The following is a 24,221-nucleotide window of genomic DNA, read 5'->3' as shown; positions in this document are numbered from 1 at the left end:
ATACTTAAATGTGACCCGAGAAAAGAAAACCAAAAAAAGAGCGGATTTCTCTTGAAAAAAAAAAAAAGTTAAATGGCTTAGGTGGAGAGTATGGATGTATCTGGTATTTATTTGTACATAACAGCTAATAATTGACTTTGAATCCCAGTAAAGACATTGGAGTTCAACTCTGCATTGGAGTTGAAAGGGAGATGGTGTAAAAATCTTAGCATAAAAAAGCCATGAAAAAAAGTAGTCCTACATGTGGTACTCAAAAGGGCAGCTGGAAGTCAGGGCACTGATACTCTTCCATAAGATGATATTTATCAGAGGAAGTAAAGGACGGGCACAAGCTTTTCGGTGACTCCATTTTCAATATTTATGTGACAGAAAACCAAAGTGGTACTTGGAAAACTACACTTCTCTGCCTGTACCTGTAGAATATTATAACCAAATGGCATTTTTTTCATGTCTCATGAATTGATTTGGTCAATGACTCTATATTAGTTGAGTTGGATGGATATATTTAGAAACTTTAGTGATTTTTTTAAAAAAAATTTACAGTGAGTAACAATTTGGCAATCTTAAAAGTGAGATGTTTTCCTCATTTAATACAAATGGATTAACTTAGAGAAATAGAGGAAAATAAAAAATTGAATAAACAATATCCATCACTGACAACCTGAGTTAGAAACATATTTAGGTAACTAGAATCCTAAATCATTACATCTCCACTGGGCCAATGAAGATCACTCCAAGTATATTTATGGAGGATCTGTGCAAAGACACTTTGTCTTTGGCAAGAAGGGCTGGGGTTCGGAGTGCACCATTGGACTCATAGATAATATAAAAATAAAGTATTTGAAAGTTGGTTTCTGTCATTTTCTCTGTCTTTTGTAGACCACAGAAAACTATTTTCTGTGTCTTTTGTAGACATAGGTAACACTATTACAGAAAAATATGACTCTACCTATCATGATGGAAACAAATGATATGTAATTTAATGTAATAGTTCTTAAACTGTGCAGCTCTGCATCATCCTGCAGATCAGCTTCTTCATCTATATGATGGGGATTATAATAGTGCTGATTTCAAAGGATTTTTTGGTAGTGATCAGATGTGAGACTATATCTAAAAGTGATTTGTAAGTTGAAGGGTACTATTCATGTGTAAGTCCTGGTGGTGATTATTATAGGGTAGTTCATACTTTAAGCGCTATTTCATGTGGCCTGTCGTGTCATAAGAAGTTTGTGCAATAATAGCAAATTTAAATGTATTTCCTCGTTTCACTAATTTCTTGTTTCATATTTCCTGTATAATCATGAGTTAGTTCTCACATGGAAACTTGGCTCTACCAAAAAGCAAACAATTTAATTTTATAATTCAGTCAAGGCTTGGAGATTTTTAAAATGTTACTTCCTCAATATTAAAGGGAATTCAAACTCCTGAATTAATGGGTACATAATTTATAGGATATTAAAAGAGAAGCTGTTGAACATACACCAGTCATTTTATAGTAAGAAGGAGAGATGAAATTAATCATAAGATCCCTGGTTTTATCTTATCTCTATCTTACCATTTATATGACAGTAAGAAGAGAGTAGTGGAGTTATTAACTATAGCAGTTAGTAGAAACACAATTAATAATATATATAAGAGTCAAGGTATAAAGCCATTGAAATCCTATAGTTTATTTTTTTTACAGTAAACTCTACCCCAACATGGGCTCGAACTCATGACTCTAAGATCGAGAGTCACATGCTCTACTGATTGAGCCAGCCAGGCACCCCTCCTGAGTTTTATTTTAAACTAGACTTCCATTTCTGTTACTTCTATCCCTTTCAGGGATCTTAGGAACATGTGAATGAAATATCCTGTTTTAAAAACTGCTTTTGTTTGTTTGTCTCTGGGGGCTTTTCTGGGGGGGATGGTACAGGATGAGGATAATGAAAATCTTCTTGACCCAAATGACATGCAGTCTGGAGTGTCCTATATTGTTTTTGCATAGAAAGAGTGATATTAATACCTCCAGTATGTATAGAGTCAAAAAATAGCTTTTGTCATAATATCTATTGCGTGCTGTTCCTTTTCTCATAAGAAATCTGTCACCTTCATTTTAAGTTACAATGTGAATATGAGACAAGTGGATTCTGCAGTTGTTTTAGTGGGCTGGATGTAAAAATAATGATCTTGATGGAGCTATTCAGAGTATTATGTAGCCTCTGGAACCCCAGTAGTTTCTTAATCCTATTAATAGGAATAGTACCAGCTCTCCAATACATACATGACCAGTGACCAAATTTCTTTATTTTTAAATTTTTCAAATGATTTCAGGAACCATGTACGTGGGGATGTATTAAGGTGTATATGCTTGAGAGTTCTTGTGCTCAGGTTATTGGTTTTAAAATACAGGTTGTTAGCTTTTTAAAAAGTTGCTATTTTGGGATTGTCATGCTTAAAAGACATTTGGAAATAGCATTAAAAAATACTCCTACATTGAAAGAGCTGTTGCAAGTCATGAGGGAAAATGTGCTTGACATGACACTGATATATTCGTACCTATTGAATCCATGGGTCCTTGGGAAGGTTTAGAGCCCATAATGGAATTTATTACAAAATACCAACCAACAAGCCATATCTTAGGGGGAAAAAATCTTTTTTTATTAGTCCTCCAGACAGAAACTTCACTGCTTGTGGAGTGCTTTTAATAGAGGATGAATAAGCAAAATGCACCAATTTGTGTAAGATTTTCTTCCACCTCCAACCATTAGAATAAGAAAGATGGGTCTTTGCCCCCTGCCAAATCTGGGCCATGCTGACAGGTGAACCAGAGTAGGAAAACCACAAATGGAGAGAAATTTGCAAATGCCACTGTGCCAATAGTTTCCTGATGAAGTATCTTGATTATTTACACGATGGAGACTGGAAGACAAGGGAGGGTATAATTGGCTAGAGATCCACTTTTATATTGGCACTTGCCTAATTCCTTCTGGTTGGAAGCCTTCAAGAGGGCGCATGAGCCAATTATAGTTTCTAGATGTGTTTGCCGCAGAGCGTTGGGGGGAGTCAGTGCTGTGGACTGAGCTCCCTGATGAGCCATGCATGGTCAGGGGAGATAGTATTCAGTGGATGATAACTGGGTAGGATTGTAGAAACTTTCAAGGGAAAGTTTCATTGAGAGATAAATGTAACAGATTCTTACTCCATTCAAGACTGAAATCAAAGTTTGCTCTCCAAGAATAAAATGGCTTTTTAAAAGAATCCAGGGATCATTATGATTTTCAACCCATAAGATAACACTTGGTAAATTCTCAAGGCGAATCCTACAGGAGTCATTCTTACCACTCTATGAATGTGTGTGTGTGTGTGTGTGTGTGTGTGTGTGTGTGTGTGTGTGTGAAAGAGAGAGAGAGTGAGAGGGGGAGAGAGAGAGAGAGAGAGAGAGAAATTTCTGGTGAAAACATTTTGGAAAATGCAGTATTTGGTATTGTTCAGTTAGCTGATCCAAATATGTAGTTAAAATACACAGGGTTTATATTCCTGGACTACTTGCATCCAAAGAAAATGTCATCTGGTGGCTGAAAAACAATCTCAGTATTGGGCCCTATCAAATCTTTGGCCTGAATAAAAAGGAACATAACCCTTCCATGTATAGGCTTCCCAGGAATGAAGCAAGTGTAAGTACTTTTCAATTAGGTAATTTGTGAATTAGTCATTATGAAACAACAACAACAACATAGTCTGTTTCTGCCAGATGAAAGGTAATCCAGTGCAGAACTTTCAAACGGTATTCATATTTGTGTTGTGACTGAAAAGTAATGAAAATAGTTTCCACAGGTCATGCAGAACTTCTCATGATTCAACCAGCATTGTTGAAAGTTGCAGGAAGGACACATTTATTGGAACCTATTTAAGTGAAAAATGTGATGAAGCCTGTGCTGAGGGGCCAATTTTTTTTCTTCCCACAGCAGCTGGGCCAGGGAAGGATTGTGCAAATACATCCAATAAATTGGGAGCAGAATTGTGGATTTGAGCTTTACAGAAGTAGTAGAACCATCCTAATTCAGCTCCCACATGGACATGTCCACTCAGAACTCTGTGGGCACCTGCACGGTGGTGTGAACATCACAGTAATCCGACCACTGGCATGGTGCCTGCACATAATAGACACTCCAAAGGTATTTAGAAGCTCTAAGTTTCCTTCTATACTGTTCCTGTTATACTAAAATGGTGGTTTCTAGGAAAACAGACACTATATGCCATGGGTGCGTTTGCCCTATTGCCATATTGTGTGGATTAAGAGTGTGAATTCTGGAGCCAGACTGTTTGGACTCAGACCTCAATTCTCTGCCACTGCAGAGAAGTATGTAGAAGACTGACTGGACAAGCTCCTTTATCACCCTGCCCCAGGATCCTGCCGTGTACAATGCACGTACTCATAGTACCTACTCATGGAGTTGCTGTTAGGATTGAATGTGTTAGTATCTGCAAAGAATGGAGCCTAGAACAAAGTAAATAACTTGTTCAGTGAATTTTGTTTTCCTCTAAAGATCAAGGGAATGCTTAGCTTTATCAACTTCTGTGAACAACGTGGGTTACCCTCCCCTCCGCCTCCCCAGCAGGTGATTAGAGAAGGCTTGAACCAGAGCTGCTATGCCAAGAGTCTTACCACTTATTTGGAAATTAGTCATCCATGTTCTCCTTGTGGTTGCTCCCTTGAGAATTTGGCCCCTTCCTCGTTTCATAATGGGATAAATAGGGATGGGATGGTGAAATCAGGACCTTGTTGACTTGGGAGAAGGAGGTGCGGGGGGAAGAACACGAGCCCGTGCGACAAGGCACACGGCTTCATTCTAGTTCCCTGCTAGGCAGGTCACTCTGTTTCTCATTGAGTAGGAAGGCCCTGCTTGGGCAATCGAAGGGGTTATGATATGCATGAGCACTGAAATTAAAAGATGATTGGAAAACCTTAATGACCGTGTGTGAGGCACTGATAGACCGAGACAACAGTCATCGCTAGGTGTATTTCCAAATTAATTTAACTTCCCTTGCCTTAGGTAATGTTAATGGGGATTTTCCTTAAACATGTGCTCATGTTCAGGAGACTTGGTGCAGCTCTGGACCAGAGGGGAGGAGCACAAAACAAAAAAAACAAAAACAAAAAACAAAAACAAAAAGGCTCTATACTCAGTTTCTTTTGTCTTTATACCCACTGTCTCCTTCGTCTTTTCTTCTTCCTTTCCATAAATCTTGTCTGGGACCCAGTGACCCTATCACGCCTCCTCTGCTCTCTGTGGAGCCCCACCTTGGCTGCTCTCACCTCTCATTCTGGGGCTACTCATCTTTCTCCTGTCAGTTACATAATCTCTTGAAACCCAGTTTCATGGTCTGTGAAATGGAGCAGAGGTCAAGGGACGTGGTATGTAAGTGCCTGGTGTACTTTAGCTGCCCCTCCCTGCCTCTTACTCTGTTAAAGATTAGCAGATCAGTCTTTTATCTTAAAAATTCCAACTATGATACCAACTGATCAGTAAACGCTTTTATGATAAATAGCTAACACTTTAACAGTAATTTCCTGGCAACTACACTCCTTCTTTGAAAAAGAGGGACTGTGTATCATGATGGGCCTGGGGGGACACTGTGGCAAATGAGTGAAGACTGTGGGGCACAGGGAGGCACTTTGGCCACTATTGGTGATGACTGTAGTGCCTTTGAGCACTGCTTTGGGATTTCTAGAAAGAGAAGAACTCTGCCCAAGGTGGCTCTGTCATGACCACGCATCCTTGGCAGCTGACTATCTTTCGTTAAGGCTACCAGTGACAGTCAGTACAGGCTTCCTTTTTCTAGTCTGGGATGGAGTGAAGGGGAGATGTGAGCCTCCCTGGTTCCCTGGGTTGACCAGAGACATAAATGACAGTAGGAGCAACAAGGAGCCCAGAACCCAGCGTGGAGTCCTCTGTGCTGGGACCATGGAACTGGGGCAGGGCAAGGACAGCACAGGCAAGAGATCATTCCCTGCACCAAACATCACACTGGAGGCATTCAGCTTGTCCCTTGGGGAGGAACGTTGGAGAGAGGGAGACATTAGGAGCCAGGCCATTGCCAGTGCGCTTGAGAGTTCTGATAAAAAAAGTCTGCAGACGGTCACAGTAGGAAATGTGTTTTAAGAATTTCAGATGAGGTTTGTTTTGTCCCCAAGCCCTCTGGTTACCATGGTTTGTTGGGGTTTTTATCAGAGCTACTGAAAAATACATTTCTGAAGTGATGTCATGAAAGCATTCTTTTTTTCTCGGCTTTTGGGGAGATTTTGCTTCAGCAATAAAAATGATCGCAAGTGCTGTCGGTACCAAGATGTTTTCTCTTAAAAGTTCTGGTCAGTTCAATTCGGGGATCGTGCTAATTAAATGTGACAGTGAATCTCTGTGGCTTTTATAAACTGCTGGGAGGTCCATCTCATCTACCACAGTATTCTTTAAACAGGTTTTCTCCACATGGGCGTATCATCTTTCAACCGAAGAGAAAAATCGAGAGCAGAAAGTGACAAGCTGCCTTCACGCCAAATAAGACACTACCTCTGCCATCCCCCTCTCTAGCTTTTGGGATTGACAGCCATCATCCAAGGGGGGCGAGTCGTCACGTTGACACATAAATGATACCTTGACTCCTTTAAAGACGTTCTCTTGTTCTTTTTGCCAACGTTGCATTGACCAGTAGAAGTGAAAGGCCTTCGTGTTCATAGGTTTCACATTTCAACTCTAGATTAGAATCTACGTGAGGCTGTTGTAAATACTCGGTAGGTACAAAAGTCGCACATGTGATAATTCAACTTCTTTTTCATTTCAGGTATTAGGACTCATGGTTGTACTTTCTTACCTCAAACTGGCCACAGTGTTGGAAGCAGCTAAATGAATTCACATTTAGAGGTCAATTATTTTTTATAGCATTGCATGGGTATGCTTTAATTTGTACTCTTGCTCAAAGAGCAAAGAGTGAAGTGTATGGTTTTAATGAATTCTTTATGTTTGTGTTTTCCCTTAAATTCTCATTATTTCTTTGAAAACAACTCCAGTAGTTTAATATATTCCATTTCACTTTTTAATTTTTTTTCATCACACTCTATACTGAGTCTAGAGTTTAGACTTTATTTATTTATTTTTTTTAAGATTTTTATTTATTTATTCATGAGAGACACAGAGAGAGAGAGAGAGAGAGAGAGAGGCAGAGACACAGGCAGAGGGAGAAGCAGGCTTCATGCAGGGAGCCCGATGCAGGACTTGATCCCGGGACTCCAGGATCACGCCCTGGGATGAAGGCAGGCGCTAAACCACTGAGCCACCCAGGGATCCCCAAGTTTAGATTTTAAAGCCTTGTTTTTTCAAGTTTTTGTAAGACGTATCTCTTGAAAGTGTGTCTGTTTAGGTTTCTCAGTGATTCTGTGTTTGGGTGGTATAAAGTAGTAACCGTGTGTCTTGGTCCCTGGTGATATCTGAAGGATTTGGAACCCAGAGCTTTCCTTCATCTATTTTGCTTTAGTCCAAAGTGGCAAAATGGATATATTTTATTTTAGTATGGGATGCTCTCTCTAATTTTTTTTTTTTTCCTTTGGACGAGTACATCATTTTAACAGTCACCGTGGTATTAGCTCAGGGTTGGCTATAATGTTTTTATATTTGGATCTGCTATAATATTTCTTATCTTCTAGAATTTCTTTTAAAATGGAGATCATCACACTCATATATTGGTTTCAGAAACTGTAACAGACTATAAGCAAAAAGAACAGTATGGGAGTATGGGATATGGAGAATGTTAAATGATTAGGGGACCAGGCAGTGCTTACTGTGACATTTTCATTTAATGGTGCCTACCTGGCAGTTGAAGAGTGTAATCCAGTGGATGGGCCGGTTGATGTAGGCATAAGAAGGAAGGAATAGTTTGCCTAAACTCTGAGCTCATCCCTTCCACTGACAGTTCCAAAAGGCTATGCCAAAGATTGATGCCAAAAAAAGGAAATCAAAGATAATTATCTGTTTGGTACTTTATTAACTTTCTTACCATGGTGGAAAGGGAAGTGAGTACCAAGATAGTGGAGTAACAAGGTGGACTGAGGCGAGTCCACTGGGGCAGAGCTATAGTGGACTCTCCTTCTCTGACTCTGCATTTGACATTTGAAGAATACAGTTAGCACCTTCTTTCTTTATCAAGTGTATCTTGATTGGGTTTGCCAAAGCTCTTCATGGCCCCTGTTTCCTATCATATAAACAGTTGATCAAGGAATACCATTGTTTTGTAGTCAGTGGAATGGAAATGCGCTGAGTGTGTGTGTGTGTGTGTGTGTGTTGGAGAAGGGACATGTTGTGCCAGTTTACTAAGACTGTATGTACTCTACAGCCAATCTTATCTAAGCAGCTCCAAAAATTTTTTGGGTGGAGTCTTGAAGATGATCCCTGTGATTATTTGACAGTTGTATGATGCTGAGACACACAGTACAATCTTGAGAACCACAGGCCTAAATAGCAATGGGCCATTTTTTGTGCCTGGCATTCAGTGCTGCAAATGACCTGGATAATGCACTATCAAAAAGTCATCACAGCCCTGTGCTTTCTCATTTCTGCAGCTTTACTTGTATCAGAGACCCAGGATTTCCTCTTTTCTGCTTATCTAAATCCCACTTCTTTTCCAAGGCCAGTTCCAAGTGGCTTATCTGCCTTGAAGAATCCAGCTGTGGTGGTTCCCTCTTCCTCTGAGCTCATAGATGTTATCAGTTATACCACTTCTCCCACTATTCATCAGCTATTCATCAACTGGCATTTGTACTTCTGTGTTGTCTTTTTGTGGTATATGACCTGTGTCACTTTTGTGTGCTTCTCAAGCAGATATGGGTCATCTCCTTAATCGAGATATGGGGAACCAGGGCAGCATGGCTTGAAATTTTTTGTATTAGCATTAATTAATCAGATCCCATGTTCACGGCAGGGGTTATGAAACATGTACTGGTTACTTGATTGTAAGACAATTATAAACGGACAGTGAGTAGATCTTGATGTTCTTTTATTGTTAATTTGTTCTGCACTTAGCCAGGCACAGAGCTGGTCCATTCCTCAGTATCAGGATGTATATGGTGACCCCATGGGCCCAGAGAACCACATACTCGTGCTTCTCATTCTTACCATTTAGTGACCCATGTGCCCTGCCCTGTGGTAGATACTTCACACATATTAATTTATTTAATCCTCATGGTAGCTTTTTCCGTTAGATGCTCTTATTTACATTTTACAGATAGATGGTGAAGGGTCTCAGAGGGTTTGAGTCACCTGCCCAAGGTCTCATGGCCCATCAGGGTGGAACTTGGATTTGAACCAAAGTCAGAATAACTCACAAGAGAGAGCTTTTATCACTCCTTTCCACTAAACCAAAGTTCTGTTGCACATAGTCCACGTTGCAGTATTAGCTCTCTAGTTTTTGGCCACTCAAAGCTGAGTAGCCACAGTTTCTATGCTACCATCTTGCCATGACTGAGTCATGTTTCTGGACATTTGAACTTCATAGTCAGCTACCTCGCATTGTCAGACATAGCCTTCATGGGAGGTAAGTTCTCATTAATTGTAAATGGGGGGATGTTGGGGAGTTGTAGCCAATGGCCAGAATATCGCAGAAAAAGAAATTCTGCCAATAGTAAGAGAAGGAAACACTTTCTCCTCCATCACTCATACCACAGACATCTCACACACACACACACACACACACACACACACACACACACTCCTCATATCCTTGGAAGCAAAAAAGTAATTGGGTTTTATATTCAGTAAAGTGCAATTAGATTTTCCTTTACTCACTTTTAATGCTATGTTAACATTTACTGATACAATGAAGAAACAGCTTACATCTGTTGAGATAATTCCTGATTCAAATGTGGATTTCTTTATGTTATATTGTGATTGGACAGTTACTTTTGTAGCTAAGGAGTTTACGCATTAGCTAAGGATAGAAAAATGTCTCAGCTCCTTCTGTTGGGTGTGCCAACTCTTTCAGCTGTTCAAGAAAGGATGTAAGGAGAAATTGTTTAGAAATGACAGCATGGGGTGAATGCTGGCATCAGGTGTCAGCGATGCTATTCTTGGTTGTGCTTCTGGATTGCTAATTTAAAGTGAATGATTTTCCCTCAGTGTCTTCAGCTGGTTAGTGAAGAAGTGCTCCATGATGATATTTTCCTAAGCAACATTTGGGTTTCCATGATCTCCTTTTGGCATTCTCAAGTTAACACTATCTTAAGATTTCAGACATCTATCTGATCCGCCTCCGAAGGCTTAATGGAGTGATTTGAACCATCAGAGAAACCAAGCTTATTGTGTCTTCATTTTTTTTTTTATTAGTCTGGATTAAAACAGTCATTCTCAAATGTATGTGTATCAGGACTCACCTGGGAGTAGATCAGTGTAGTGCTGTTTGGCCCATAGAAGGACAAATCTGTAGGGGAAAGTCTCAGGAGTCAGCATTTTCAAAGAGCTTCTTAGGAAACCACAAAGCACACTAGTGATTAATGACCTCTGGTTGCACCATTCACCAGATCAAAAACAGTTCATTCAAAAGTTGTTCATGACTGCTTGATCATATGGTTAATAGATTTAATAAATAAAAATATGAGATGCCCAGTTAAATTTGAATTCTTGATAAACAGTGATTTTTTTTTTTTTTTTTGTATACATATGTCCTATGCTCTGTTTGTATCCTATTTTATTTTACCTGGCAACTTCTCATGCTATAGAAATTCAAGGTAGTCTTGCTTGTTTCGCAACTGTTAATACTAAGAGGTCAGAAAGGGTCCTGATACAAAAAGAGGTGTGTGGAGGCTTTGGTACTGCTCGTTAACTAACATCTTAATCCTTTTGAAGGATATTAGAAGTTTCAAGATTCCTTTTTTTAAATATTTTATTCATTTTTGTGCCTTTATGCTATATTTTGCCAATGTTGCATTCACTTTTATTTCTTAAATAAATTGAAGAGTTTGTTTGTTTGTTTGTTTGTTTTTGAGTGCAAAGGAATTTAGCTACATGGCTCCTATTAAGCCATCACTTCATGTGGAAATTTGTTCCAAGGCTTCTCATGTGGGTACGACCACCTTCTCCTTAATTATAGAGCTCTATTTTGATGTGAGGCTTATGAGGAACCTGTTGAGCAATTTGTTATCTTCCCAAATCATTTTTCTTCCAAATGGAATATTTTCCACTGTTGAATTGCATCGCAATTTGGAAAAAATTCACCCAGGGCATAACTGGGTTCAACAGGCAACAAAGGCATTGGCCATCATTCAAGAGGAGACCGGGTCATTACCAACACAGCTAAGATTCATTTTCACTGAAATTGACCTCTGGATACTGCCCACCTGATTATAGACTTACTTGGCAGGAAAGGTCTTAGTCATTGGGTAAGCAAATATTTTTCCCTTTGGCTTTTATTTAATAAAGTTATCAGACATGATTTTTCATACACTTAATGGGTGCACTTGTCTTATAAATTGGGCAGATACTAGCACAGAGCCTGTAATAATAGGTGGTTGTGATTGCCAAGGGAGTGGTTCAGCTGGCTAAAACCCAAGCCTGAAGGTGGTTCATTCCCAACCTTTGCCCCTGGACTTTTACTGTCTCACTGAGATCTCAAAACCTGGACCCAGATCATCCCACACAGTCCTTATGTGTGAAACGGGCCCAGTGTTATACTGCAGGTAAATATTAATGTGTATATCTGATACTTTTGTGTGCCTTGGGGTGGAGTGTGGGTGGGTGGATCAAGGGACTTTGTGACTTACAACCCCATTTCTCATTTTCTGGAGCTGACGGCAATTTGATTAAGGGCTCACATAAATATTTCTTCAAACTCAAAAAATATTTACTAGTACCTCTGTCTGTTCCTCAAAACATTGTTTGAGAATGGGTTAAGGGCTTCTGCAGCTCAAGAAACAGAAGCTGGATGTCCCCAAATTGACTCACCACTTTTGTAAGTACAAGCTGGGTTGGAACGAGGGGAATGAGATAGTTCTCAGCTTTGGGAACAGGTGTGTGGGTCTCTCCAGAAGTAATCCCAGGCAAATGGCAGCTCACTGTCATCGGGGAGAGGAGCCTTTTGGATTCCCAAGGTCCCCAACCAACATTGCTTCCAGTGAAGCATTGAAAACCCTGCCTCGGACTGTCCTTCTCCCTTTGGGGCCATGTACTGTTGCAGGAGCGGGCTGTGGTAGCACTGTCCCTCCAGTGAGTGTATGCACAAGGGAGGACACAATGGGGCTGCCTTTGCGTCACCTCAGGCACCATCTCGCCTTCCTTCCAGTGCTTAGCGCCTTCACTGCCCAGTATCAAATTGTTCATCTGTAAAGAAGTGATAATACTACCCACTTGGCTGGGGTATCCAGCAGATTAAAGCAAGGAATATATGTTAAGTACTTAGTACCATGTCTGGGGGGACATAGCTTTTAAGGAGTTGAGTAAACCTTAATTCCTTCTTGCTGGTAAAACTCCATTTGTGAGCATATATTCTAGAATTGGACAGAATGCTTCTTGTACTAACTCTCTGAGAGATTATTCATTCAGGGCCTTGTTTATTTATCGTCTGCACTTTCTCTGACTAGTTACCTCCCATTGGGTTCACCAGTGACCAATGTTGAGATAAAATGATCCTCCTCTCTTTACAGTCTGTGCTGTTATTTGAAATTCCAGCCATCAGAGGCAGTCTCAGAAACTCACGACCAAAACCATAGTTATCTGGGTTTCTTTCAGATTCACTGCCATTTTAATTACGTGTGTTTTCTTATTTTCCTCTCAGGACAAGAGCTATGTATTTTATCACCATGGTTATCTTCTGATGCTTTAAAGTATTTGGCTGTTTTCCTCTATTTGGGCATAGAGGCAGGGATCCTGTACTTTGTTGAAAAGTATTTATATCTCCGAAGACTAGAGTGACTTACATTTATAAAGTGCTAAAACATTATCATTGTTTTGTGTTTGGTGCTTGCAAACTCAGAACTTTACATGTTGTTAAGAGTTTTCAACACCTTCTTTTCCTCCTTTGAAAAATAATCAGCAAATTGCCTCTAGCATTCTTCCAAGGAAAGCCAAAGATTTTGTTTTCCAGTTTCTCAGAGAATCTAATCTCTTAAGCAATGGCAGTACAAACTGCTTGTACCTTTTGGAGGTAAATTAATAACCCATTTGTCTTTTTTTTCTTATCAAACTCATTCAGATTTACAGCTCTCCATATTAAAACCCCTTGCTTGCTTCACGATGGTTATAGTCTATTACAGTGGAGGAAGGGCATTTGTAGACACAACTTGAAGGCATTCCAGATCCCCAAGAGCATGGACACCCTGTGCTCAGAAGGCACCAAACATTCTGATGGTCAACCCGAATCCTTGACCTGAAAGTCATAAAATGAGCACATAGTTTGTATTTCTGTTCAGAAGTGAAAAGCCAGCTCTGCCCCTGATCATAAATATTGTTATTCCTCTCTATATATAGCTCAGGACATTTGTCAGCGAACTATGACGCTCTTGTTTAAAAACAAAAAGGAAATTCAAATCTCACAATAAAGAAGGAGCGATTTGTAATGTGTTGCCACTTGAATTTTTCATTTTGGGTTGGCACATCTACAGCCCGTGGGATCCCATGGTGGGTGACCCTATTTAAATAATCATGCAAAGGCTATCAAGTCTTATCATTCTGATGCCTATGTCTGCTATTGGAGTAGAAAACTACAAAGCCGAATTGATTTTTTTAAAATGTAGTTTTATATTTTTCTCTGTATATGTGAAAATGGAGGAAGTGAAATGTGATTCATTTTAAATGACGTATGCATCCGTTTTTTTTTTTCTCCTGCAGTGCTGTTATAGAACTCCTGTTGACATTCTCCTCTTCACCAAGAGGAGAATTCTAGTCACAAGTCCACTGTTGCCGTCATTAAAAAAGAGGTGCACGGATTTTTATTAATTCCCTGCATCTGTGCTCCCCTTCAATATTCTGCTTTGTAGGCAGTATGCTTTTTATTAGTCAGCTTCTTAGCCTCCAAGGACCATCCCCTGCCTTCAATATGTGTGTTCTACTTCCTCTCCTGTCAATAGGACTTGAGCGAGGAGGTCAAGGACAGACATTGGGCCCTTTATTCAGCAAATGGCAATCACTGCCTTTGGAGAGTCTGTTAAGTTGTGAGTTGAGGGGGAAAGAGATATTTTTTTAATATTTCCTGGGGTGCTGCCTTTTTTGTTGTCAACCATGCACAAAAGGACACCCGATCTGTTGTGGTTTTTTTTTTTTTTTTGATACATTCACACACACACACACACACACACACACACACACACCCTGCATTTCCATGTGTAACTATTGAGAACGCTGCTAACCATTCCACGGCAGCAGCTTTTGTGACTTGCACCGGCAAGAAAATCACAGGCGCACTTTGTTAACTAGGCAGTGTAAAAGCATATTGCAAACATTATTATCAGATGAGAACATCTTTATAAGTCCATAACCATTTTGAATAATAATGGCAGCGGTAGCACCGCTCACTGATGGATGATAAACCAGGGCGAGATGGCTAAGTGGCTGACTCTGAGAAGTCACCTTCTAAGTCAGAGACAGAGCGGCAGGAAGGATGCGCTGGCCGGACTTCCAGGCAGTGCCTCCTACCCCTGACACCGGCAGGAAACATAGAGATGCCACCGCAGGGTAGGGCAGATGAAGATCGGGGGGGGGGGGGTGTCACAAACCTTTTGGAGGAACGTGTTGGTTGTTTCACATATTGACTTTACATAGCTCCATGTAGGAGTATTCGCTTACAAAAAAAAAAAAATGAGTATTGCTTCAAATTTAGAGACATGCACAAAGTCGCAGAGGAGATGCTCAAAAGGCACCCAAAGATGCTCGATTGCAGGGTAAAATACACCCGTCTTGTCACGGCAAAGGGGGTAAAGTCGAGTCTCGTTGAAACCTCGATGGCTGTCCCTGCTCCTTAAACCCAGACTGGCACTCAGCAACCTGCAGTCATCTTAGAAACCTCGGGAATATCAGCGCAGCAGAAACACATCCCTCCCAGTGGAAACCTCGTATCTTCTGATCCTCCCGGCAGCCCGGATAGAAACCAGCTTTTGGAAAAGACTGAATTCTTTCTTTGAGATCACTGACATCTGCAGTGAGTCTCCACTCCTTTTCTACTCTCCCCTAAGCGTGAGGTCCTTCTTCCAGCTGGCCCCGATGGATCTCATGCCCCCCTTCAGCCAAGAGCTGTCTTTGAACTGCAGTGGCTGGTGGGCGTGGGGGGCCAGCGGGGAGGAGTGGGAGTCAGTTAAAATTCGTGTGCTGCTCGGTGGGATTACAGGTTTCTCCTTCTCTCTCTCTCTCTCTCTCTCTCTCTCTCTCTCTCTTTAAATTTACTTTTATTCTGAAATATATGCCTTCTCTTGGCTGAAGTAAGAGAGAGTTGGTCTGGTTTTAAAGAACATCCCCAGAGCCATCCTGTTTATGCCTAGTTGACTGTGACAAGCAGCTGCCACCAAAGCCACCAGTGCCAGGATTTGGAAATTGGATGTAGACCCCTTTTATTTAGGCGCAGGTTATTTGAGGGGAGGGGAGGTTGGACAAGGGCTGGGAAGTGTCAGAAAATTTATAAATGCATCCTGATGCTCTCTCTTCCCCAGCGTCTCATTTTCCAGCTGCCCGGAGAAAGTTACTTTACCTCTCAGAACCTCAATATTTCTTATCTGTAGAATGGAAATCAAACTCTTTGCGCATCAGACTGTTTTGAAGATTAAAGGACACAGTCCTAAAAAAAATAATAATAATAAAAAATAAAGGACACAGTCCTTTTAAAGCAGTTTACATAGTTTCTGGTTTATATTAGGAGCTCAAGAACCTGAATCCTTTGTCATTATCAGGACCATGTTTATAGTGCAGCATATTTTTTTACTGAATATGTATAGGGATCTAGAGGGCAAGAATTGACGGGGTCTTCCTTAACAGCAACACCATTGGAATAATAATGAATACCCTTATGAATCTATGTGCCAATAGTCCAGACGGGGAGGGGATGGTCGTCCAATGCACAGGCTATTGGAATTACCTAAAATTAAGTAGTTGTCAAAAGGGGGTGCCCGGGCCGTTTGTAGATTTGTCCTTGAACGCTCAGCAGTCTGGTTTGGGTTGTCTCAATTTTGTCACTCAGATTTGCATCTTGTCTTTCTTTCTGTTTTTAGTTGTTTGGATTTCTCCCAAAGTATTTGTGGCTAAAATTCCTTTTGGACTCTGAGCTGCCTTTTTTACATAAGCCTTGGATTGGAATCAATAGAATGTCAAGATGCCAGGCACATTCAGCCTAATAGCAGGTGGGTGTCTGCTGGACAGTGTGCCTGACAGTAGCAAATTTAGGCCAGAATTAATGAGCGGGGAAGGTGCTGTTGATGTTGCAGGATTTTTGCAGAGTTTTCAGAAGTAATTTCGTTTTCTCCTTCAAACGGGATTCATGTTTGCTCAAGAAATTTGCGTTCATGTAGATGCCCATGCCTGTGTGTGTTGTGTGTGTACACGTTTACTGTGACATCAGGCTGATTTATGCTTGGAAAATAACCTTGAGACCACGCACCTAAAAATCGGGCTCATACACCTCAATACAGTTGAGTTTAAGTTAACAGTTTGTCTCAGACTGCTTAGTGTTCAAGGAGAAGAAAACAGACAAATGCTGAGTGAACCTCTGAGGCTTTTGTTTACTTATTAGGACACATTCCTGTTGTATGAAGAGCGGTGTCAGAAAACAACAGGTCAGCAGAAGGGAGGTCCCCTGGGTGAAGGCAAAGGAGCTACAGACAGGGACCACTGCGTTTCAGTCTTGCTGTTTAGAGGATGCTTAACATTGAGAAAACCACCTGTCTTTTGACTTTCTTTTCCTCTGGGTCTTTACTTATGTATCAGGGAGTAAAAAAAAAAAAAAAAAAAAAAGACTAATATGGAAATGTAAGTTAAGTAGCTGGCGTACCTCACTGCTACTGCCTCAGTGGTGGCTTTTTAGCTCATCCATAGAGAGAGAAGACCACGGCGATGGTTCTAGTTACTTCCCTGCTTATGTTTTCATTTATCTTTTTTTTGTGTGTGTGTTTGTGTGTTTTTCTTGCTCTGTATCTTGCGACAGGCTTTCTCTGGTAGGAGCTTTGGATTTCAGATGGACACTCAACTCTGGAACCTATGCTTTCTCATCCTTGACCAGGAATGCCCTTTCCATTCCTATGACCTCCCACAATGGGATGATATTAAACACCCCCCTGATCTAGATTTGGGCAGAGGATGAATAAAATGGAAATGAGGCTTATGCAAATTAGCTTTCCATTTGTTTGGAGATAGTCCTGGGGCCACGACCAGATTCTAGAATAGAGCAAGCAGTGCTCTGAATGACAAGCCTGCAGCTTCGCATGGCTCATTATAGGATGCCGCTTTCCCGAGAAGACCGGCCTCTATATTTAGTGGTCAAAGAAAGGAAAACAATGCTTTGACAGTGCCATTGAATCCTAGTTTACACGGTTTAGAAAATTCTACCACAACTCCACTTCTCGGAACAAATTGATGGTTGTTCCCTTCCTTTGGTTCAAAGCCCTGGTCCTCATGGACATTCATAGTGATGAGCGCAGTGATGTTAGCATTGGAGACTGATCCAGGATGAAGATTTGCATTTTCTTCTGGAACAAAAGGTTAAAGTCTTCCTTTGCAATGATGATAAAGTTTGTTTAATGCTATCAATTATTTTTAAGTTTATAGAAACCGATTTTATTTTTATTTTTTAAAGATCTATTTTTTTTTATTTATGAGAGAGAGAGAGAGGCAGAGGCAGAGGCAGAGGGAGAAGCAGGCTCCTTGCAAGGACCCCAATATGGGACTCGATCTCAGGTCCCAGGATCATGCCCTGAGCTGAAGGCAGACGCTCCACCACTGAGCCACCCAGGGGTCCCTAGAAACAAATTTTAGTAAGAAAATGGATTATTTTTATTCAGGAAAAAAAAGTAGTGTCTATCTAGGGGGAATAGGAAGATGGTGCCCAGAGTTCCTTTGCCACATTTCACTGGAATGGAAAAAAAAAAAAAAATCCAGTATTTGGGGTCATTGTACAGGGTTATTTCTTCGTATTACGCCATCTAGAGTTAGGATGTGTGATAAAAATAATCCTGTCATTTCATTTCAACTGGGGTTGTAGCCTTTGAAGCGATGACGCCTTGGCTGTGGATGACGGTGGTACCTGTGAGCATGGATGCAACCTGGCATTAAGTTATGTGTTTCTCTACAGTGAGGAGCATGGTTTTATTTTTGTGGAGTTCCTCATTTGTGTGGCTGTTTTTTTTTTTTCTCGGAGGGTTGGCAAATGGAGAATGTCATCAGTGCAGCAGCCTGTCAGTGGAAAGAACACAGGCTTTGGAAAGGAATAATTAATTTCATATATTTTTAATTTTTTTTAAGATTTTTATTTATTTGAGAGAGAGAGAGAAAGCATTTGAGAGCAAGCACGCACAAGCCTGGAGGAGGGGCAGAGGTAGGGGGAGAAGCAGACTCCCTGCTGTGCAGAGTCCCACAACACAGGACTCAATCTCAGGACCCTCGGATCATGACCTGAGCTGAAGGTGGACGCTTAACTGACTGAGCCATCTGGAGGCCCCAGAAGAACGAATTTTAAATATTTCTTTGACCATTATTTTTTTCTGAATCTCTCAGCTGTACATAAGAAGTCTTTCTGGAATGTTCTTAGGAAGTTTGATATTTATAGGGAACAGCACCTCTAAGGATGGAAGATATTTACTTAGTAACAGCTCCCACCTCATACTCAGTGTGATATATACCAGGCCTAAGTATAGTCAAGTCCTGCTCTTAAATGTGCTGGCTGGTGGTAAAGCAAAATGAGTGGAGGCTTGATATCATTCTATTCAATAGCTAGATCAGCATTTGTTTGATGTAATATGCCCCTACATCATATGGTGTGTGCGTGTGCGTGTGTGTGTGTGTGTGTGTGTGTGTGTGAATGTGAGGCATGAGAGGCAGGGCAGGTAATGGATTGTGTTGCTCTAGGAGCCTCTATGCGTGTCATAGAAAGCTTGAGTTTGGGAAACTAAGAAAGAAATAGAAATAATTTACTCAATTACTCTTGGAAATCTTTTTCAGCCCCACTTACCGATTTTCATTTGTATTTAGCATTTGTTTGAGACAGTAGAGCAAAGTGGTTAAGAAGTGTATGTTTGGGCCAATCCGGGTTGGAATTCCGGCATTTATTCGTGTTTATCTTGTGTAAGTTACTTATCCACTGTGGGCTCAGTTTCTTCATTGGTATAATGGTAATAACGAGAGAACTAACAATTATAATGCTATTGCACAGATTAACTGTGAAGACATTTGTAGTAAGGTGTCTGGCACATAGTTAGGCACCCAGTAAATAAATCATAGCTTCTGTTGTTGGAATCCTGAGTATGATGTGTAAAAAGGGGATGATAGTCCAATCGGATGCAGTCGTTGTGAGGATTGCATGAGATTGGTCGGTCGCGTGCAGATGTGTCCTGCAAAGAAAGTGCTGAGTAAAGTCTAGCTGTTTTTACTATTAACTCAGGATGAAAGCACCTAATTTTAAGAGATGTTAAGTAGTGGCTGTAGAAAAAAGAAAAAAAAAACATCGTTTTATATGGTTCTGTATATGTGAGATATATTTTAATTATTTGCTATAGGTTTCTACAATATTCTGCATAATTTTTCAGAATAAAAATTGCACATTGTGACACCGCACGACTTGGGAGGTTAAACTTAGGCTTCCTGCACACCCCCTTCCTCTGCACTTATCAAACACAGAAAACCATCTGAAAGAAAAGAACCTACAGACAATGCCCATTTGAGGAGTGAGATTGTCCTTGTGAAAGGTTAGGGCTCTAGCCCTTGTATGCAGAAAACCATCACATGGATGATCTCCACAAGATGCTGAAAATTACTCGGTGGTGTGGGGGTGGTGGAGGGATCGACCCTGAAGGTACGACTGCCTCTCTCAATATTTCCAGAAATAAACACTTGAGGGTCATTTGTTTGTGTGTGATTAATTTTAATTCATATAGTGTTTAAGCTATGCTATAATATTTAAAGAAACAGAGGTCATGAGAAAAAATATACCAGGTCCCCACTTTTTGTTATATTGGAAGGTAAGGCAACACTTTTAACCCTTTCAGAATCCTTGCTGTTGGTGAGCCGAAATGGGCAGATATCCCATTTCCCAAATGGTAGCAATCAAATAATTAATTATTTGAGTGACTGATGGGCACTCTTTGCTGTGAACAGAATTCAGATTGGGGTTAAAGCAATGCATTTTGGGAGCAGAACACTCCCATCTTGTCAGCAGTTACATGAGGCTCCAGATAAGCCCGGAAGAAGGGATTAGATGCCATGGGGAGGAGATCCAAGCCCATCCTAGAACTCTTCCAAGGAGGAAGTCAAGACCCAGGGTCGGCTTAAGGGATATCTCTCCAAGGCATTAGGCAAAGAAGAAAATATCACTTCCTTTATATGATATGAGCACTGCATGTTGATTGCAGCGCTCTGGAGAGAGCAAAAGTGGGAACCTCCTGACAAGTACCCAAGGAAGAGGAAGTGGACCTTTCTTCAGCTAATCAGAATCTGACAGTGGATACATGGATGTGTTAAGAATAGGCAGTGATTGCAGCAAGTGTCTTTTAGTATTGATCGACCCTTGTGGTGCACTGGACTGTCTTTATCCCTCGCAATAGGATTTATTTATTTATCCCTTTGAGAATATGGGGTCCCTGGCTCCCTGGAATCTGTGGGCGACCAATCCAGGGAGGCCTCCACAATTAAATTACTCTCTTGTCTCAACCTCTCTGTTTAAGCATCAGTGACCTTGGTCTCCTCAGCTACTTGCTTTACCAAATGCAAGAGTTGATTAGTCTTTGCACAGGACGAAGAAATGTCTTTGATGAATGGGACGTGCCCATGGCAGCTTGCACCGTACTGATTGGGGGCATTGCATTTACTTCCCTGATTAGGTAATTAGAAGAAATGACATGAACAAGAAATGCTGGAAACATAAATAAGAAAAATGTCGGGTCAGTGCAAGACATTTTTTTTTAAAGATTTTTATTTATTTATTCATGAGAGGCACACAGAGAGAGGCAGAGACATAGGCAGAGGGAGAAGCAGGCTCCCTGCGGGGAGCCTGATGTGGAACTCGATCCCAGAACCCCGGGATCATGCCCTGGGCCAAAGGCATGTGCTCAATCACTGAGTTACCCAGGTGTCCCCAAAGGCCTTTTATTATGGTGTCTTTGTTCTGTCTTTGTGTAAGGAAGTCGACATTCGAGGGCCTAGGTTGGGTCACTGGCCAGGGTGAGACTCGGAGAGTCTTCCTTCGCCCTTTCTGCAGCTCTTTGTTCCCTTCCTGTTTGGGGGGACGTGACAGTATGCCCTCCGGAGCCACAGAGGCCAGACGTTCTTCTCTGGGCTCCCGTGGCCACTCCTCTGCTCACACGGCAGGCCTGGCCGAGCAGAGAATTCCTCACTGTGCAGAGGCTGCCTGCAGATGCCCGCTCACACAGGCTTCTAAGTGGCCCTGAAAGCTGCTTTATGAGCCTCGCAGAGTCGGTGTGCATGTCTGCAGCTGCACGTCTGTGAGAACACTGGCGTGTCCGGGCATCGCTGGCCCTACCTTCCTCAGGCCCTCTGTGTGGGAGCTCTAGGAGGCCTTTGTGCCCCCACCCCTCACCTGTTACTTTTCATTGCAAATGGGGCATCATCCAAAAAGACAGGGAAGCATGGGCTGGACTTGGGGGAGGAGGAATGGGAAAGGCAATGAATAAAGCCATAAGAGGGCCGAGGAAAGGCGAGGGCCAGGAGAGGGCTTCTGTGGCATGGTGAAAGGATAGTTAACTTAGAGCCAGGAAATGGGGTTGGCCTTTGGGCGCTGCTGACTGGCCCTGTGACCTTGAACCCTCCTTTCCTTATTGGTAGAATGGTAGTCTAAACAGCTACCTGTAAGGTGGAGGTGAGATTCATGGAGATACTAGGCTTGGCAGGCCATCTGTCATCAACACCCAATAAGAGTCTCCAGCCCCTGAGCCTTCTGAAGCCATCCCTTCGCAGGTATGACTGAGTTCAGTGTCTCCCCGCTGGGTTGAAAGAGCAATACTGCTTGTTCAAATGTTTTCTTTCTCTTACTAATCTTTCTCCGATTTGGCTCATCCCAGACTATCGGTTTTCCAGGACAATATTTATATTATTGGTATGTGAATCCTGCCTTCTCCACTCAAAAGAGGCTTGATGGTGTTCGGTTATGATAGAAGTACTAAAATGATCCTTATTTTAGAAACATGAAACTTATTTATGATCACAAATATAAGACACATTTAATTGATGATAAAAAAAAACTGAAGTGAAAAAGTAAAATAACCAGCAGTTACAATCTCAGTATAGAGAATCATTCTGTGTGTGTACCTTATATATGTAGGAGACGATATGTGGTGGGCTTTTAATTACATATTGTATTACTTAATGTGTTATTTAGAGTTCTAGATTCCATAAAATATAGTTTTTTGAGATTAAGGATGGATGGATTTTATTCTCTTCATATTTAGATATATCTAAATCATAAGAGATTTGACGATGCCATCTGGTCCTGGAAGCGATGACAAGATTCAGGTGAAGAGCTGGGAAACAAAGGATGAACAGTTGAACAGTTAGTTCCCCTAACTTTACTGAGGAATAACTGACAATTACAGTTGTATATACTTTCTCCTTTCTTAAAGTTATACAGGAGTACCATTGCATCAGCAATAATAATAGCAAATATTTTTTTTATCATTTCCCTCTTTGGCATTGGTTCTACTTGTCACACACATATGAATATAATATAATATAATGTAATATAATATAATATAACATAATATAGTTAATATATATGTGTATCACACATACATATGATTTATATATAATTCTTTTTAGAGAAGACGTAAGTGAGGCACAGAGAGGTTAAGTAACTTGCCTGTAGGTCACACAGCCAGTGAAGAGAGGAGCCAGGCTTCAATCACAGGAGGTTGTGCAACTTGAGCCTTTATTAACTCCACTGACTTCACTGACAATGCTGGTATAAGAAATAATGCTTAACCAACAGGCATAACATTTACATTCTGCAAGATGAATAAGTTCTAGAGATCTGCTATATAACTTTTTGCCTATTAGTTTTATACACTAATTTTTTGTTGTTGTTAAGCGAGACCTTATTCATTGTTCTTATTGCAATACATTGAAATTTAAAAAAAGAAAAAAAAAGAAGCAATGCCCCAAATTGGTGTTTCATAATTCTGATAAAACTCACTTCCACTTAGGTGCCAATTCTTCCACAGTTTAGGAATTGAAAATAAGATGTTTTGTTCTATTTATTTCAAAGTAAAAAAGAAAAAGACATGAAGGAGTCTTTGTTTAATGTTTGTAAGCAATAAAGTTAGAACACCTGTCGGGCAAATTCTCCCGGGCATGGTAGACATGGAATCAATTTAGTAATGATCCTGTCATTTGTACAATGGGGCCATGATATTTCTCAAAGTCAGAAGGAAGAAGTTCACATCCAAAATGTCAACACAAGAAGGTAAGTTAACTGTCATGGAATTTAGGTGAATCAAAGTAATTCACAGGTAGCATGTAAATATTAAAGTTAGCAGATTTTTTTTTTTATTTTTGGAGTTGACTTTCCTCTATAAATCAGTATTCTCCAGTTTGACTATAGGGGAATCTCACTATTTATATTACCAATATCTTACTTGATATTTTGTCTTTGGTTATGTCTTAAGTAAGGTGTTATAATTTCTAGTTTTACCATCAAATAAGGGAGCTCAATATTATACTGTTTTCAAAATGATACTTAAAAAAACACATTTACATTCTTCCGGCCTTTCAGAAAATGGGAAGAAATAGATTTTAAGCTTGAAACTGCTTGGTCATCCAGTTTGTAGATGGCTAAGGAATGAAAAAAAAGGCAGAGCTCATCTTGGTCACTCTAATTGACCCAGACAGCAGATACCAGTGTGCCAACAGTTCCAAAGAATTCTAGTGGAAGAACTACTTCTGCTGTCTGAGATTTTCCTGATTTGTTTTGTTTGCTCATTTGATGTATAATCTTGTGGTTTCTGTCCCCCTTCACCATCTAAAGCAGAAAAACATACTTGCTTCTTAGGTCATTTTAATTGGAAC

General features: G+C 40.7%; 1 protein-coding gene across 4 annotated transcripts in view; it reads left to right on the top strand.

Moving 5' to 3' along the window:
* FLRT2 (fibronectin leucine rich transmembrane protein 2) overlaps window positions 1-24,221 on the top strand; it is a 97,529-nt gene that overhangs the window by 31,634 nt on the left and 41,674 nt on the right. The window contains exon 1 of one of the 4 annotated variants that reach the window (XM_041758938.1): window positions 11,827-11,973. The exons of 2 other annotated variants lie outside the window; for them this stretch is intronic. The gene's annotated coding sequence lies outside the window, so the exon portion shown is untranslated. Of the gene's footprint in view, window positions 1-11,826; window positions 11,974-14,735; window positions 16,343-24,221 lie in introns of those variants that run through there. One more of the 4 variants, XM_041758939.1, reaches the window with a different exon arrangement.

This window comes from Vulpes lagopus, chromosome 6 (genome assembly GCF_018345385.1).
Source record: "Vulpes lagopus strain Blue_001 chromosome 6, ASM1834538v1, whole genome shotgun sequence".
In the NCBI taxonomy this organism is placed as follows: Eukaryota; Metazoa; Chordata; class Mammalia; order Carnivora; family Canidae; genus Vulpes; species Vulpes lagopus.
Note: the sequence above shows the minus strand (reverse complement) of the source record. Positions and strands in the feature narration are given on the sequence as shown.